Raw genomic sequence first — 15319 nt, 5'->3', positions numbered from 1 at the left:
ATAGCAACACCTCCATTTAATACCTTAGTATATAATCTCACCATTGTTCTTAAAATGGTGATTTTTCCCCCCATCTGTCCCCTCTTTAAAAAGAAAGACCATTTACTCTCTAATAATCAGGAGTAAGTGACCCTTTTGAAAGGTAGAGTAAATTTAGATTTGGTTGATGAAAAGAATATTTCCAATATTTACAAATTCTCAATGAAAATATAAGAGAAAACAAGAAAATGTTAATTGCATTCATTTTTATAATTGGAGAAACATAATATGTTTCAGACAATATGCAAATACCTTTCTCTTGTGATATATAAAAATCCATATTAATAAGAAAGGACAGGTACGTCCAAGAGTAATCAAAATAAGCCTTCTCCTACGAACTGTACAAATCAAAATGCACATAATTTTAGATTCACGGAACACGTCTTTAAAAAAGTCTATTTAGCGGTTACTTAGGTTATTTCCTTAAAAGTTCCTAAGAATCCTGTTTGCTGACTAGTCATGCTAAGAAATAGAATATTACCGATATAGTGAAAGGCCACCTACACCCTGTCATTCCACATAACTGTGCCATCCTCCTTCCAAATCAGAAGAATCATTATCATGAGTTTGATGTTGGCAATACCCATGCATTTCATACCATGTTTTCCCAAGCACATTTAGGAACTTTTAGGTTCATTTAAGAAATACACATTGAAATAAATATAGTTACAGAATGTATTTACTATTCATCAGTGAGAGATACCAGTTGCACTCTGCCTTAAAAAACCCCTGGACTGAATGAAACTCATGAGTCTTAGTTCCGGTCGTGGCTTTGTCCTTATCTAACACCTCACTCATCAGTGGGCATCATTCTCCTAATGTCTAAGAGCTTGCTTTTATTTTTAAAACAAAAAAGTAAAATATTTCCCTGTGACCAAACTCTCAGGATAATTATGGATCCCTTCAAAAGTCTATACATTTGTCATGGTCTATTTCATGGCCGATGTAAAAATTTGTAGACATTTATGAGAAAACTGTTGTCATAACTGAGGTGTTGAAACTATGTGTAATATTATAAATAAATGTTACAGATATATAAACCAACAAACACAGGGCTTGTAACTAAATTAGTGGTTCCCAGCTTTTCACCAAAACAAAATACTTTCTTCATCAAAACAAAAGGCTTTTTTGTTGTTTGTTTTTCAGTTTCAATTATATGATCTGTCACCCTAGTAAAAGTAACTGGCTTACCTTTCTACTCCTCAAATTCTTGTGGAGTCATCAATAAATTTTCTGGTCTGTGTAAGGTACTCCATATTGTCCTAACTAACTTTAATTCTAATCAACATGAAAATACATGTTATTTTAATATTCCTGTACATTCTTGCTCTTATTTTGATATTGTGTGTGTGTGTGTTTGTGTGATATAGATTCATTTTGTTTTTGAGAGATATTTTTCAAATATTGAAACTACTTGTGGTTTCAGAATGTTTACACCACTCAGGCTGGAAACAACTGAATTGAATAATCCTATTCATATTCAAATTGGAGAAGAAAGCAGATCTAGAAAGGAGCTATAGCTTGCTTTCAGTCACTGGGTCATAGGCTTAGCTGGTGCTGGAATCCATGTGTCCTCATTCTCGATCTCAAAGGCCACATCCAGCTCTAAAATTCAATTTATGCTTTCTTAGTGCTTTCTCTACTCAAAGCTTATACTCACATTGGAATCTCTAGAACACTTTTTAATAAGTTAAGTAATTATTTGAAAACTTCTCTATAAATGCGTATATAAACGTATATTTAGTTATACACGTTTTTAAATTAATTCTAGCAATTCAATTTGATTATTGACTGTTTTTCTTTCTACAGCATTACATTTCATCAAAGAGGTTTGAACTTGTACTGACAGAGCATAGTGATCCTTACATATACTATATATATTCATATATATTATATATAAATATATAAATATATATATAATATATATATGAGAAACCATTTTACTCATTTCCCAAGAGTTTACATAGGCAGAATGTATATGCTCCAGTTAAAATGTGTTTATGTTTTGCCATTATTAAATTTAAAAAAAATTGACAAGCCTCCAGAGGAATTTTAAGCAGTAGTAAATGCTAAAATGTAAGTTAAATGACTTCTAGAAATTGTGAAATCCTTTAACAAGCTTAAGTGATCAAAATGCATGATATGAAATACCTTTCCATGTGAAGGGACATTCCTCAGTAGAGAGCCAACGCGCATGATCCCAGCAACATCTGGAGCATGGTCTTTAAGTACCTAGAATAAATAGGGTTAAAAATCTGTTTTGAATTTAGGGGATAATTTGGATTTCAAGAAAAAAAAAATTTTTTTACATGCCCCTCAGTCCTTTGCTGACTAAAAATCACCTTAGTGCCAACACAGGCTTCATTCTCACCTTTGGAGAGAATGACACGTACACGTACGTGTTCAGCTACTACCTAAACACGGACCTGTATGACATTTGAAGTGTGTATAGCAGTAGTCTACATAAGTAAGAGTCTCTGCTACTCCAGACATGCACTTTCAGGTGTTGATTTTTATATTAAATGATTCAAGAGCTAGGATAATTTAGAGTAGTGAAATCATCAAAGTGTGGTTCCATGAACATTCATATCAGAATCGCATATAAGATGCTTGTTACAATTTGAGTTTTGGAGGTCCTACTCAGACCTAATGAATCAGAATGTCAGGGATGAAGGACTTGAGATGGGGATAAATAACTGAGAGTTACATCTCAGATAAGTTCCTTACATGCTGCACACCCTTCTAGTAGACAGCCCAGTTCTCTCTAGCTCCATTGGAGCCTCTGGGATTTGTGCCTCCGTAAGAACAACAACAATCAAGTACATAATTTTAAACCTGAATTGGCAAAGCCTTCAGTTCTTCATTAGAAAGAGAATCTAACTTGTAAACTTAGTGACTCAGCAGATTTGTACTAATAAAGGTCTGAATCTAGGAAGTACTTCTACAATCACTGGGATAATTACAAGAAAGGTTTGGTAATGTTAGTTGTTAATGTTCAGAGAACATTTTATCTTCGAGCATAGACCTAAATTTTCAAACTGAAAATATAAAAACGCACAGAAGCAATACTTTCATTGACTCAGCAATATGTTGCCTTCGCATTTTGACTATTTCTAAGGGAAGTTGGTGTGAGTATTTGGGTGGGTGGAGAGGATGGGGCGGGCGGGAGGGGTCAGTGGTTAATAAAACATCCTTCCAGCTCTTTGGCTTTGAGGTTGAGGCCAGCTGTCCAAATTCAATTAATATGAAATTCATACGTCTAGGACCTGACATAAATTAGATTGAGAAAAAAAGGTAAATGGAAATTAAAAGTAAATCCTATAGCACCCACACTGGGCTTTTTCATACAGTGCCTATTCCTGGCTGCATCATGATAATGACTTTCTCAACAGTGAACTGAGAACCTTGGGGTTCTTTTGTGGGGAGAGAAAAGAGGCAAGCTGAGACACTGCATCTTATTTTTTACTCTATTGACAGAAGACAAATCAGTTAAAAAATTACTAAATTATATGAAAAGTAATTACAGTGGAGTCTATTTAATTCTGAATGCAAATAAAATATTCAGATGAGTATCTGAAATTGGTTTGATTTGATGTTGCTGGGAAAAATATTTAAACTTAATCTTTAAAAAAAATTGAGTCATTATAATTGTGCCTGTATGTTTGAGGGAGACTACACGTGTGTGTCTCTAGCAGTTGAAACCCCACAATTATTTAGATTCTTGCTCATCAAAGTGGGGTGCTCATATCTGGGGTATCTGTGCCTCCTGCGAGCTTTTCAGAAATGTGGAATCTCACACCCCACCCTAGACTTGTTGAATCAGAGTCTTCACTTTAATAAAATCCCAAGATGATTCAAATTGACATTAATATTTTAAAAGCACTGATTTATGCCATGAAATAAATAACTGACTTGAAAAAAACAAATTAAGATTTTATTTTGCGAGAGCCCTAGACAAATGAATACAATATTATGCCACAACATGAAATGGTTTGAGATCTGGAGGGGGGTCTTTGAAACCATCTTACCTAATACTTCTTTTTTACTGATTAGGAATCTAAGGGCTCAACAGATGAAATGACAAACCCAAGGTCATGCCACTATTTAATCACAGAGCTAAAATGCAAGCTCAGAAATCTTTGCTTCCAATTCAAATGTGGAAGGAAAGCAAGACTCATGAGAATGGTAAGTGAAATTGGAATGATTTTTACAGACATTTCATAACAGAAAGAAACAAATGCACCTTTCTCTTTTGCTTCGCAAAAATATATACATTTGTTTGTTTTCTTGGTTTATGTAATAATTGGAGCAAGGTGTCATCAATACCTAAAAGCGGATTTTTTTTTTTTTGCTAATTCTGCTTGGCTGGATCCCTTGTCACCTACTATGCAAGTCATTTTTAAATCCAGTTTGTTGATCTGATGAGCTGACTAAATACTGTACACATTATTGTGAAAACAGTGGGTTGCCGGGGATCAAGGGAGGAAGGCTGTCTTTTCAAGGTAGAGAAGAGAGCACGGAGAGTGGGGGCTTGGACTGTGTTTTTCAATAGTGGGCAGGCAGCTCCTAGTTAACCTCGCTGAGTCAGAGGCAACGTGGGCAAGCCCAGAATCCTCAGGGCAGTTAAAGCAGTGTCCTAGACAAAGAGGGTGAAATCCAACACTAGAAAGTCAGTGAGTGTGTGCCTGCAGCAGCCTGTGGTCATGTCACATATGCTGTTTTTAAATGCTAATCTTTGCAATATATTGGTCAAGCTATATACGTAGGAGAAATTTCATGATGAAGAAAGAGTCACAGAAGAGTAGCTACTGAGAAATTTAAGGGAATATTTTTTAAAATTTACTTAAAATATTTACCAACATAAAAAAAAATAGATAAAATAGATACAATTTTTAAAACATATTATGCTAGAATTTTAAATTATTTTTAGAATGTAGTCACGTTAAGAATAAGGTAAATATTGACAAAAATGGTTAAGTAGCCCCTTCTTATTTGAATGAGTTTTACCTCACCTCCTCTGGTGTTTTATCACTGGTCAATTTATCCACTTTACCTTCCAAGAGATGAAGATACTAGGGGATATGGAGCTGAGAGAGAGCGTGGGGAAGAGAGGGGAAGAGGAAGTGGAAGAAGAATGAGAGAGGAGGGGAGAAGGGGAAGATAATTTTTTCTGAGTTAACAATATTTGGGTTATATACCCCAGGCTCAGATGTCAGATTTCTCTTTCCTTGTCTACCTATGCTCACTCCCTTGGTAATCTCATCCAGTCCGAAGGCTTTCAATACCGTCCTCAGGGTGAAAACTCCCAGTTTACATTGCAGCTTGGATCTCATCCCTGAACTCCATATTCCAACACTCTACACATCTTCACTTGGTTAATCGGTGTCTCAAACTTACTATGTCCTAGATTTCTGAGTTTCTTCTAACCTCCCTTACCTGCATCTCCAAAAGTGTCCCCTCCCCCCATTCTCAGTAAAGCTGTCCTTAGCCTGTCTTTGTGTAGGCCAACAATACTTGAGGTTATCCTTGATGTCTCACTTACCCTCAAATCCTATATACTCTCTCTCACCAAATGCTGTATGTTCAGCTCCACCTTCAAAAAATAACCATAATCTGCCTATTTACTTTCTCAGACCAGCTACCACCATTTCTTAAGGGAGGGAGTAGTGGGGAAGAGAGAGAGGGAGAATGGAAGTGGGTAGGGAAGAAAGAGTTATGAAAATCCGACATAAAAGCTGATTTTTAAATTAAAATAAATATGCTGATATGCAGCTAAGTTATATATTTCCTTTCCTGGTGTCCTTCTAAAATTGAATTTGTTTAACTTTTGTGTCATACTCTGTGCATTTTAAAAATGATTTGTGAACATTGTAGTCGTCTTTCCCAGCACTCCTGTGAATAAAAGATACAAGATCTGCAGAACTGCTGCAAAAGTATGTGTGGAGCTCAGTAGTATATAACATATTTGTAAGTATATCTACTGCAAATAAAGAGTAATGAAAATTCCTGGGAAATCTCAGTGTGCAACATGCATACAATACACCACAAACTATTTTTTAGATGGGGATACAGACGCTCCAAGAATACCAGTCTCCTATTATATACTGGGGTCCTCCGTATGTACTACATCTTACAAACTGGCATGAATTCCCTTTCCATCCTACCTCACTTTTCTCCTTACTCTTTTCTCCTCCTCACTTTCTGACCTTGGGAAGCTAACAGCCTAAGAGTGGCAGCTGCTTGTTGAATGACCCTACAGCCAAAATACAGAATGTATAGAAATGGTGACATAGAACCTGTCCCAGATATACTTAGGAGGACATATAAAACTTTCCCATGGACGTGATTTTGTTACCGTTCTCTTTTTGGTACTTGGTTGTAGTTTATCCATAGACTCATTTTTGTTCTCCACAATATAGATGACTCCTTTTTCTCCCCGACTAGAACGTAGATGACAATGCATTTTTTTCAGATTTAAGCCCCATGATATAAGTGAAAATACATGGGTACAGAGGACTTCTGGTTCTAGGAATGTAGAAGAAAAGAACAGAAATGCTCCACAAACAATCTAGACATGTGTTATAAAATGTAGCAAACATTCTTTTATATGCATAGATGAGTGTGTAAGAAAGAAAGAGAAGCCCTAGATGATAGGAAATGCAGGGACATCTAAGTCCCAAAGCAGTGAACTAATCAGTTGAAGCTGCACTGCCTGGGGGAGGCCTTTGCTTCTATAGCACCGGTGCTTATGCTATGATGGCCGTACATGGGGATCAGAGGAGGCGTGGGACTCTACATTATATGAAGAATTAGAATTGAGATACTTACGTAATGTTTGGATTCATACCTGCTTCACTATTTGGTAAAATAGTAATCTAGGAAAAACTGCCTGTCTCTAAATGGGCTTGGACTGGGGAAGTATCTCTTAAGATTTTGTAAACAAAGGCCTGTGCCTCATGCTTATTTCTCTCTCTCTCTTTCTCTTTCTCTCTCTCTCTCTCTCTCTCTCTCTCTCTCTCTCTCTCTCTCTCTCTCTCTCTCTCTCTCTCTCTCGATAAATGATAAATCCAGGCTAACAATTACTTGAACAACAGGGAAAGACAAGGAAAGTAAGACATTTAGTTGGATATGCACTTCTAAAAAAATTCTTAAAATGGGTATTAATTAAAGAAGTAAAAAGAACCTCAGATAGAAAGAAAAGTACATGCAAAGACCCCGTGGAAGGAAGAAGCAGGGCATATTTAGGGAATCAAATGAGGCTCAGTGGAGATGGAGGTGAGGACGCAAGAGAAAGAGAAGAATTGAAGAAACTGGAGGTAGACAAAGTTTGAGACTATGCATACAAACAGCTACCAATAAGCAGAGTTACACAGAGTGAGCAATATTGTAGAATTAACACATTTGTCCATTGCTAAATACTAAAGGCTTTTTTAAAGTGGTTATTGCATTTTGCTAAATGAAAGATAGTCTTGTTATTATTTTAGACACATCTCTGGCAAAGGACTAGATCCATATCAGTGTCATTATTTATACTCAAACAAAGGTCTTTCAGGTAAGACTAATACGATGTACAGTTACTGGAGAATTTTCTAGGCTTAATCTTGCCTTGAACATGTACTGTGGTGGGTATATGGCCTCCCCAAATATTTCCATTTCTTAATCCCCAAACTCCATGGATATGTCAAAAGAGACTCTGCATGTGGGATTGAGTTAAATATCTTGAGTATCTTGAAATTACCCTGGACTATCCAGATGGGTCCAGTACAATCACAAATGTCTTTGCAAGAGGAAAATATAAGGGTCAGAGAAGATGTGACCATAAAAGTAGAGGTCAGAGTGATGCTACCACAAACCAAAGAATGCAGACAGATTCTAGAAGCTGAAAAGGCAAGCAACTGACTCTCCCCTATAGAACCCACAAAGAAAACTGCTGGCCCATTTTAGACTTTTGACCTCAAAAACTGTAAGATAATAAATGTGTGCTGTTTAAGCCACTAAATTTGGGGAAGTTTGTTACAACAACCATTGGAAACCAATGCAGGTACCTAACACAAGTAGAATGAAGGAATGAGGGTAAGGCAATTGCAAAGACTTTTTTTTTTTTTTGTATTGGATAATATTGATAAAGACATGCAACTCAACAATTTACACAATTCAACTGTATAGAGCTGTGCTGTCCAATAAAGTATTCACTGGTGACACGTGGCTGTTGAGCACATGATACGTGACTAGCCCTGAGATGGGCAGAAAGTATAAAATACATAGTGGATTTAGAAAATTCAGTATGAAAACAGGATGTAAAATGTATCATTAATAATTTTATATTTATTATATGTTGAAATGGAACTATTTTGGATAGAGTCAAATAAAATATGTTGTTTAAATGCTTTTCATAAGTTTATTTTCACTTTTTAAATGTGGTTAATAGAATATTTAAAATTACATATGTGGCTATCATTATTTTTCTATTGGATAGTCCTGATAATAGACATTTCCACAATTGCTCCACAATTTAGACATCTTCATGTATTGAGAAATTCTATAAACTCAGAGCCAAACTCAAAATTAGATATTATTGATACTAAAAAAATGTTGTTAAACAAATGAGCTCAGGTGTAATATGTAAATATGTGCTATCTCAGAGTGTACATCTGAATATTTTTCACGTATATCAAAATCATCAAAGTAACCTGCAAGTGGGTTCTGTGATATTCCTGTTAGTATTGATTTTGAAGTCTAATGTTCTTTGAAATTTTGTCATAAAGCATGGATATTCAATCTCATCTTTTATTTTGCTTCTCTGAATGGGGCATTATTTTTCACTTTTCCCAGCTAAATAAACCTCCATTGGATTAGAATAATGTATCCGAAAGAATAAAAGAATGGTTTCGTTCATCTTGGCAAATACTTTGCATTGATTTTAATAATGGTTGCTGTCACGTATGTGGCAAGAAAATAAATTGGACACTAACACAAATCAATACAATAAATCTGTTAACTGAACAGTAGAAATATTAATAGCTATGAATTTTAACAAGTCCTTTAGAATTCCAGGCTTTTAAACCTCCACCAATTGGAATATTTCTCAAGATACATTTCATAATTACTCAAAAGCTTATTTTAATCAGTCTAAGTTATTCTTGCTGCTTTGTAAACTGTTTTTCACTTAATTAGGTAAAGTGTAAATGCACATCCTCCAAAAAATAACCCACCATATTTTGGTGATAATATTATATAACTATGTAATTTTTGAGTGTGAATCATGACAAGGAAAGAAAATCAAAGGTGAAACAAGAAATTATGATTGCAAACAAATCATAGTTATAACCTTGAATAAATTAGAGGTGCATTCGAAAGTCATTTCCCTGGCAACCCATTTGTAGATTAAATTTATCTCATCTGTGAAAGTGTGGTGCCACAATTATCATTATTCATGCAATGTACAAGGATTCATTCTAAGTGTCACGTCTGTCTCCTCTGCATTTATTCCAAATGCACTTAAAGGGCAATTATTCTTAAGAGATATCTTAAAAATCAGCTTTCAAGCTCTATTTTTATTTGGCAAATCAGATTAGAATCCACATATCTTCTGTTCACAAAATAAGTCCAGAAAAGATGATTGAGCCACATTTAAAGTACCTAAATTTTAATGGAAATTACTGTAAAACTTGGTCCTGTTGAAGTAAAAAAACAAAAACTTTTTTATTAAAGGCCCCAAATATTCTGTCTTATATCAGGTCTAGTGACTAGTAACAGATTTAAGTATATTGATAAAATGAGGGAAATTTAAATACTGAAAAAGAGAGTCAATGGATGAATTTGAGAGCATTATGATTTTAAACGTATGTCAGGAAAAGAGGGCTACGTATAGGAAATCAAGAAAAAGCAGCTAAAGGAATAGAAAGAAGAAGCCCAGAGAAAAAGAGTTGTATCACAGAAGCCAAAGCATAAGTTCTTATAAGGTTGGGCCTGGTCAACTGTCGCAAGCATCAAGTAAGATCAGGATTAAAAATGGTCTATTGGATATAGAAATTTGAAGATCTTTAGTGGCTTACTGAGAGTGATTTTTGTTGGAAGTAAAAAGGAAGGAAATCAGATTGCAATGAATAAATATAGAATTTTGAGGAGTTTTAAAAGACTATCTATTTGTATAGTGCATATTTATTTACATGAGGTTTATTATGCTTATTTTTAAAATTACAGCAGCTGAAAGAGTAAAGAATTATTGCTCCTATTCTACTGTCTGCTTCTATTACATTTTCCTTATAGAAACTCACTCTGAAAAAAATGCCATGGAGCTAGCAATACCTCAAAATATTTTAATCTATTTCAGACTCTTCCACTCTTTCTTTCATTCATCAACTTTTTCCAAAAAAGGAAGCAATGGGAAATTTGGCATGGGAGTGTGAAAATAGCCCTATATTGGGTTATATGTCACTGAGTGGAAGACTATTATAAGAACACTGTAGGTTGGAAGTAGCTTTATGAAAACTCAACAAGAGTTAAGAGAAGTGCTGAAATTTTGAATTGGAAATATTAATTTAAAACTTTTTATTTTTAAACCATATATTTAGTTTTGTCCACTGAAAGAAACTAGAAACAAAGACATCAGTAGCAATGAGCACAGTTAGAAGCAGATCTTGGTTTCTAAACACCATTTGCCATGTAAAGGAACCAGGGCTTCTTAAAGAAATTATGTCTTTTCAGGCAACACTCATGTGATACAGAGACATCTTATTTTGCCAGACAGAAATAGAGTGCCCGAAACTAATTGGAATGTATCAAAGGGACATATCCCGTTGGAAAGGGCTGTTTTTTGGCAAATTTTGGAAAAGTTGAGCATCAAACAATTACTAACTTTAATTGTATAATACTGAGGAAATAAAAATCTAAGAATGACTAGAAATATTTAAAAAGAGAATGGGAAAAGGAACTAATTTGCCATCATTGGAGTAGACTATTTCACTGAGACTTTACTCTGAAAACTTAAAGTGAAAGCATTTCCCTCATTTTTATATGAAGAAATGAGTGTTTTCTCTTTTGATGACAACAAAAAAATTCTTTATAGAATATTACTAGCAAATATATTACATATATTGTTATAAACTGAGATTACAATTTTGCAATCTACAGTAAATTAGTTTATTTATGCAAGGATCATCAATTGCTACAACCATTAGGGAAAAAAAATCTTGGAGAAAGGATATTCATACAATGCAAAAGAATCATCCCTCCTTGACTATACAAACACACATACACAGAGGCTTTACAAGTGTGTGTGTGTGCATTTTTACAATGCAAATATCTGTTCATTACCCCCCTTAGAGGAGTAACTAAATTTAGCATCACTAGTAGTGGCTAACACTGAAATTAGGTGCTTTCTAATTATAACATAAAATACAACCTCATCACTGAAGTTATCTTGTAATATGTCTTTAACCCAAATGTAACTAAGACATTAGATTTAACTTTACTGAAAACACATGGGCTATAAAAACAAATTATTGACACAATAAAAAAAAACAATTAGACAAATATACAACATGAGATACTCTGTAATAAAATTGGTCTGGTCATTTAGAAGAGTCGATGTATGGCAAAAATTTGAAGGAACTCTTTTTAAGTAAAAATACATAACCAAGTACAGTTTGACCTTGGCTATATTCTAATTTAGGGAAAGAAATGTTAATAAAAGTCATATTTTTAGAGAAATTGAAAAATATGAATATGGTCTTGATAAATAATATTGGGAAAATATCAATTTTCTTAAGTGTGACATTGATATGGTGACTTTTATAGTAGAATGCCCTTCTATTTAGGAAATTCGCATTGAAGTACTTAAGGACACATTATCTTAATTTGTGCAACAACTTTTCTGTATATTGGAAAATTTTATAATAAAAGTTTAGGGAGATGAATTTAAAATAATTTCTGACAATTCCTAAATGTATGTCTCCAATCCAGATTGCTCACTGAGCTTCAAATGCATATTGTCAACTACCTTTTCAAAATCTTAGTTTAGATACTTAATAGGCATCTCCAACTTTCCATGACCAAATATGAACTTGTGATCTTTCCTTGAAAAACATATATACCTGTGGTCTTCCACAGCCAGGTGATGGAAATTCTACCCTTATACTTGCTTATATCAAAAATCTTAAAGAATATCCTTAACGCTACTTCTTCTCTCAAACTCCATATCAAATATGCTAGGAAATCCTGTTGATTGTAAAATCAAATATATTCATAATCTGACTATTTCTTATTACCTCCACTGCTACAACATTTGTCCAAGTGACGATCTTAATCTCTTGTTCAATTCCTGGAATAGCCTCCTAACTGCTTCTTTCCATCCTTGTCAATTTACAGTCTGTACTTAACCCAGTATCTAGAGTGATCTATATCAGTGTTCAGTGTTCCTGGGATATCAGGGAAGTTCCACCATCTTAAACATAACACTTTCACAGTCGTTACAATTTTTGTTATTTCATAGCCAATAAGGAAGGAGAAAAAGGATCTTTAAGGAGATGACCTGAAATTTTCATACCTCATTTCCTCTCATAATTCCATTGGTCAAAATTTGATCACAATTAGCAATAAGAGAGACTAGGAAACATTGTCTATCATTGGATGATAAAGAGTCTAGCTAAAAACTAGAGTATATATTTCTAAAAGAAAGCATATAAAAACATATATTAATAGAAGGGAATTCAGAATTTCCCCCAGTTAACTATTCTGGCCACCTAAGTATGAATTTATTGCATCCAGCCCCAAATCCAGGATTTCATAATGTGCAGACCCTTCATCATATCTGGCATGGGCTCTTCAAAATCAAGCAATCTCTTAACTAAATGAAAAGATAGCTGCTTCCTTCTCTCCCAATATATATTGACAGAATAAGATTTTAACCACAATAAAATGAGCATTCAGAAAAATGAAAAAAATGGGAAACACAGAGTAATCTATGTTCCATAGCAGCGATAAAAGTGTGATAGACAGAAGTCAAAAAGACTCTGTGAGGTAAGTTACTTGGTTCACCTATCTAACTTCCCTTGGTTTCTTCCTTTATCCATTGTCTGCTATTTCCTTGTTTCTGGAACATCCTTGTACTTTATCTTGTGTAACCTACTCTGAAGTAGTATAAGTTGAAGAGTGCTTTCTCCTAAGGGACTGAGCAGCTTTCACAGCCCACTTTCTGCTACTGAATGCTTGGGGGCTCAGTTGTTGTTCTGGAGATCAGATATAAGCTCTGTTGTAGAAGAAGCTTGGGTTTCATTGGCAAAGCTATTCCCTCAGGGGATTAAACTTCTAAATTTTTTGTTTCCACTAAGTATTTGGTCATGTGAAAGGTAGCACACCCAAAAGTTTCAATAGGTCATTATTGTTAAAACTGCAATCTTTCTCTTCTATTCATTGGCTTTTGTGCTAGCTCCACCCCCGTTAGGCCAAAAAGCTTAAATGACCCCATGAAGGCAATCAAAATAACAAAAAATAAAAGGATGTCTTTGATTTGATTTTTACATTTGGATAATTCTCAATCATTTTATCTCTTGCTGTGGGAGGCACAGATATAGTTCAACTTTTTAACTTTGAAAGACCCCAAATTTCTGGACTTTCCATCACTATAACTTTTTAGCCATCCTAAATCCTTTAGAGTGCTCTTCTGATGTGCAGCATCACATGAAACCTGACCAATTTTTCTTTGTATCCATTTCCTACTTGTAGTCACTTGCTAAAAGCATAGAGTCATTCTGAATTTTTCCAACTAATTTCCTCAGAGTTACAGTCTCTAAGTTATGGCAACAACAGTTTTCCCGAACATGTTTCCATAGTATAATGGCATTCTCCAGTTTCCAACTCACAGTATTTGTGAATTTCCCATCTGCCACCTTGTTCATGTCACAGATAATCATATGTCTTATAACTTCCAGGTACCACCCTCCCACTTCAGGAAATGCTTAACAATTAGTGATCTAGAAAACATATATATATATATATATATATATATATATATATATATATATATATATATATATATATATATATAATATATATATACATATATATATATTTTTTTCTTCTCTAATATAATGCTGTAGAAGTGAGCTATCCAACACTTGTAAGGAAATTTCTAAGTATGCTCTAAGTCATTGCCATTTTTCAGCTACAACAGAGTATAAAACAGAATCCAGAATAAGCATCTTAAAGGAGATATCCAGAATGACTCCTTTTACTATTACTATTGCTCAGGTAGCACAGGTAGTACAAACTTCATCACATGAGCACACCTAATTGCAACAACAACAAAAATCAGCAGTGGGATACTCACATACTCACCTAAAACTTTAGTTTTCCTTTATTAAAAGATGGAGGGGACAGTTATTGATCTTTATCACAATCACCTATGTGGCAGTTACTCTGATGGACAGTAGAGATGTAATAGACAAAAACTGAGCAAGATAAAATCCCTAGTATCACAGAGTTACTCAGCTTAGGAGGTACTACCTCTAGGTTCTCTTCAAAATTGCATGAAACGTCAGTCATTGCCACTGTTGAAAAAGAGAGATGGATGAAACATATAATCCAAGGGATAAAGTAAAAAGTCAGCCTTTACGGGGAAAAAAAAAGAGAAGAAAAACAAAAGATTGCTAGAAAACAGGTAAGAGACGATAGAAAAGAAGAGATGTTTGCTTGAGGATAAAATGATAAGTGAAAAAATATACAGTCATAAGCCTCATAATAATATTTCAGTTAATCATGGACCACATATGTGACAGGTACCATAACATTATAATTGAGCTGAAAAATTCTTATCATCTAGTGACATCGTAACTATCTCTTGACTTTATAATTTTCTCTTATGCTTCACTTAGTCTCATGTTGTTTTGTTCATCATGTCCCCAAAACTTACAAAATCCACTGTTAATGTAGCCAGGAAGAGGTCACATCGAGTGATGGAGGTAGAAACAAAAGTAAAAGTGATTAAGAATGACTGAAGTGGAAAATCAGTGATGGTTTCTACCATCACTTGCATGTCCCATTCCATCACAGCTACAATCTTGAAGAACAACAGCAAAGTAATGAAAGCTGTTTAAGGATTTGCCCCATTGAAGGCAATGAGACTACAGAAATTTGAGAAGCCATGGAGAAACTTCTAATGACCTGGATTGAAGACCGGAAAGAAAAGTGTCTACCTCTCAGCACCATGACAATCAAGGACAAAGCAAAAAGTTTGTTTACAATGTAGAAAAGAAAAGGTTAGAATCAACTACAGTGTTGA

Source organism: Rhinolophus hipposideros (assembly GCF_964194185.1).
Source record: "Rhinolophus hipposideros genome assembly, chromosome: 2".
NCBI classification, from domain to species: Eukaryota; Metazoa; Chordata; class Mammalia; order Chiroptera; family Rhinolophidae; genus Rhinolophus; species Rhinolophus hipposideros.
This window is presented reverse-complemented; position numbering follows the sequence as displayed.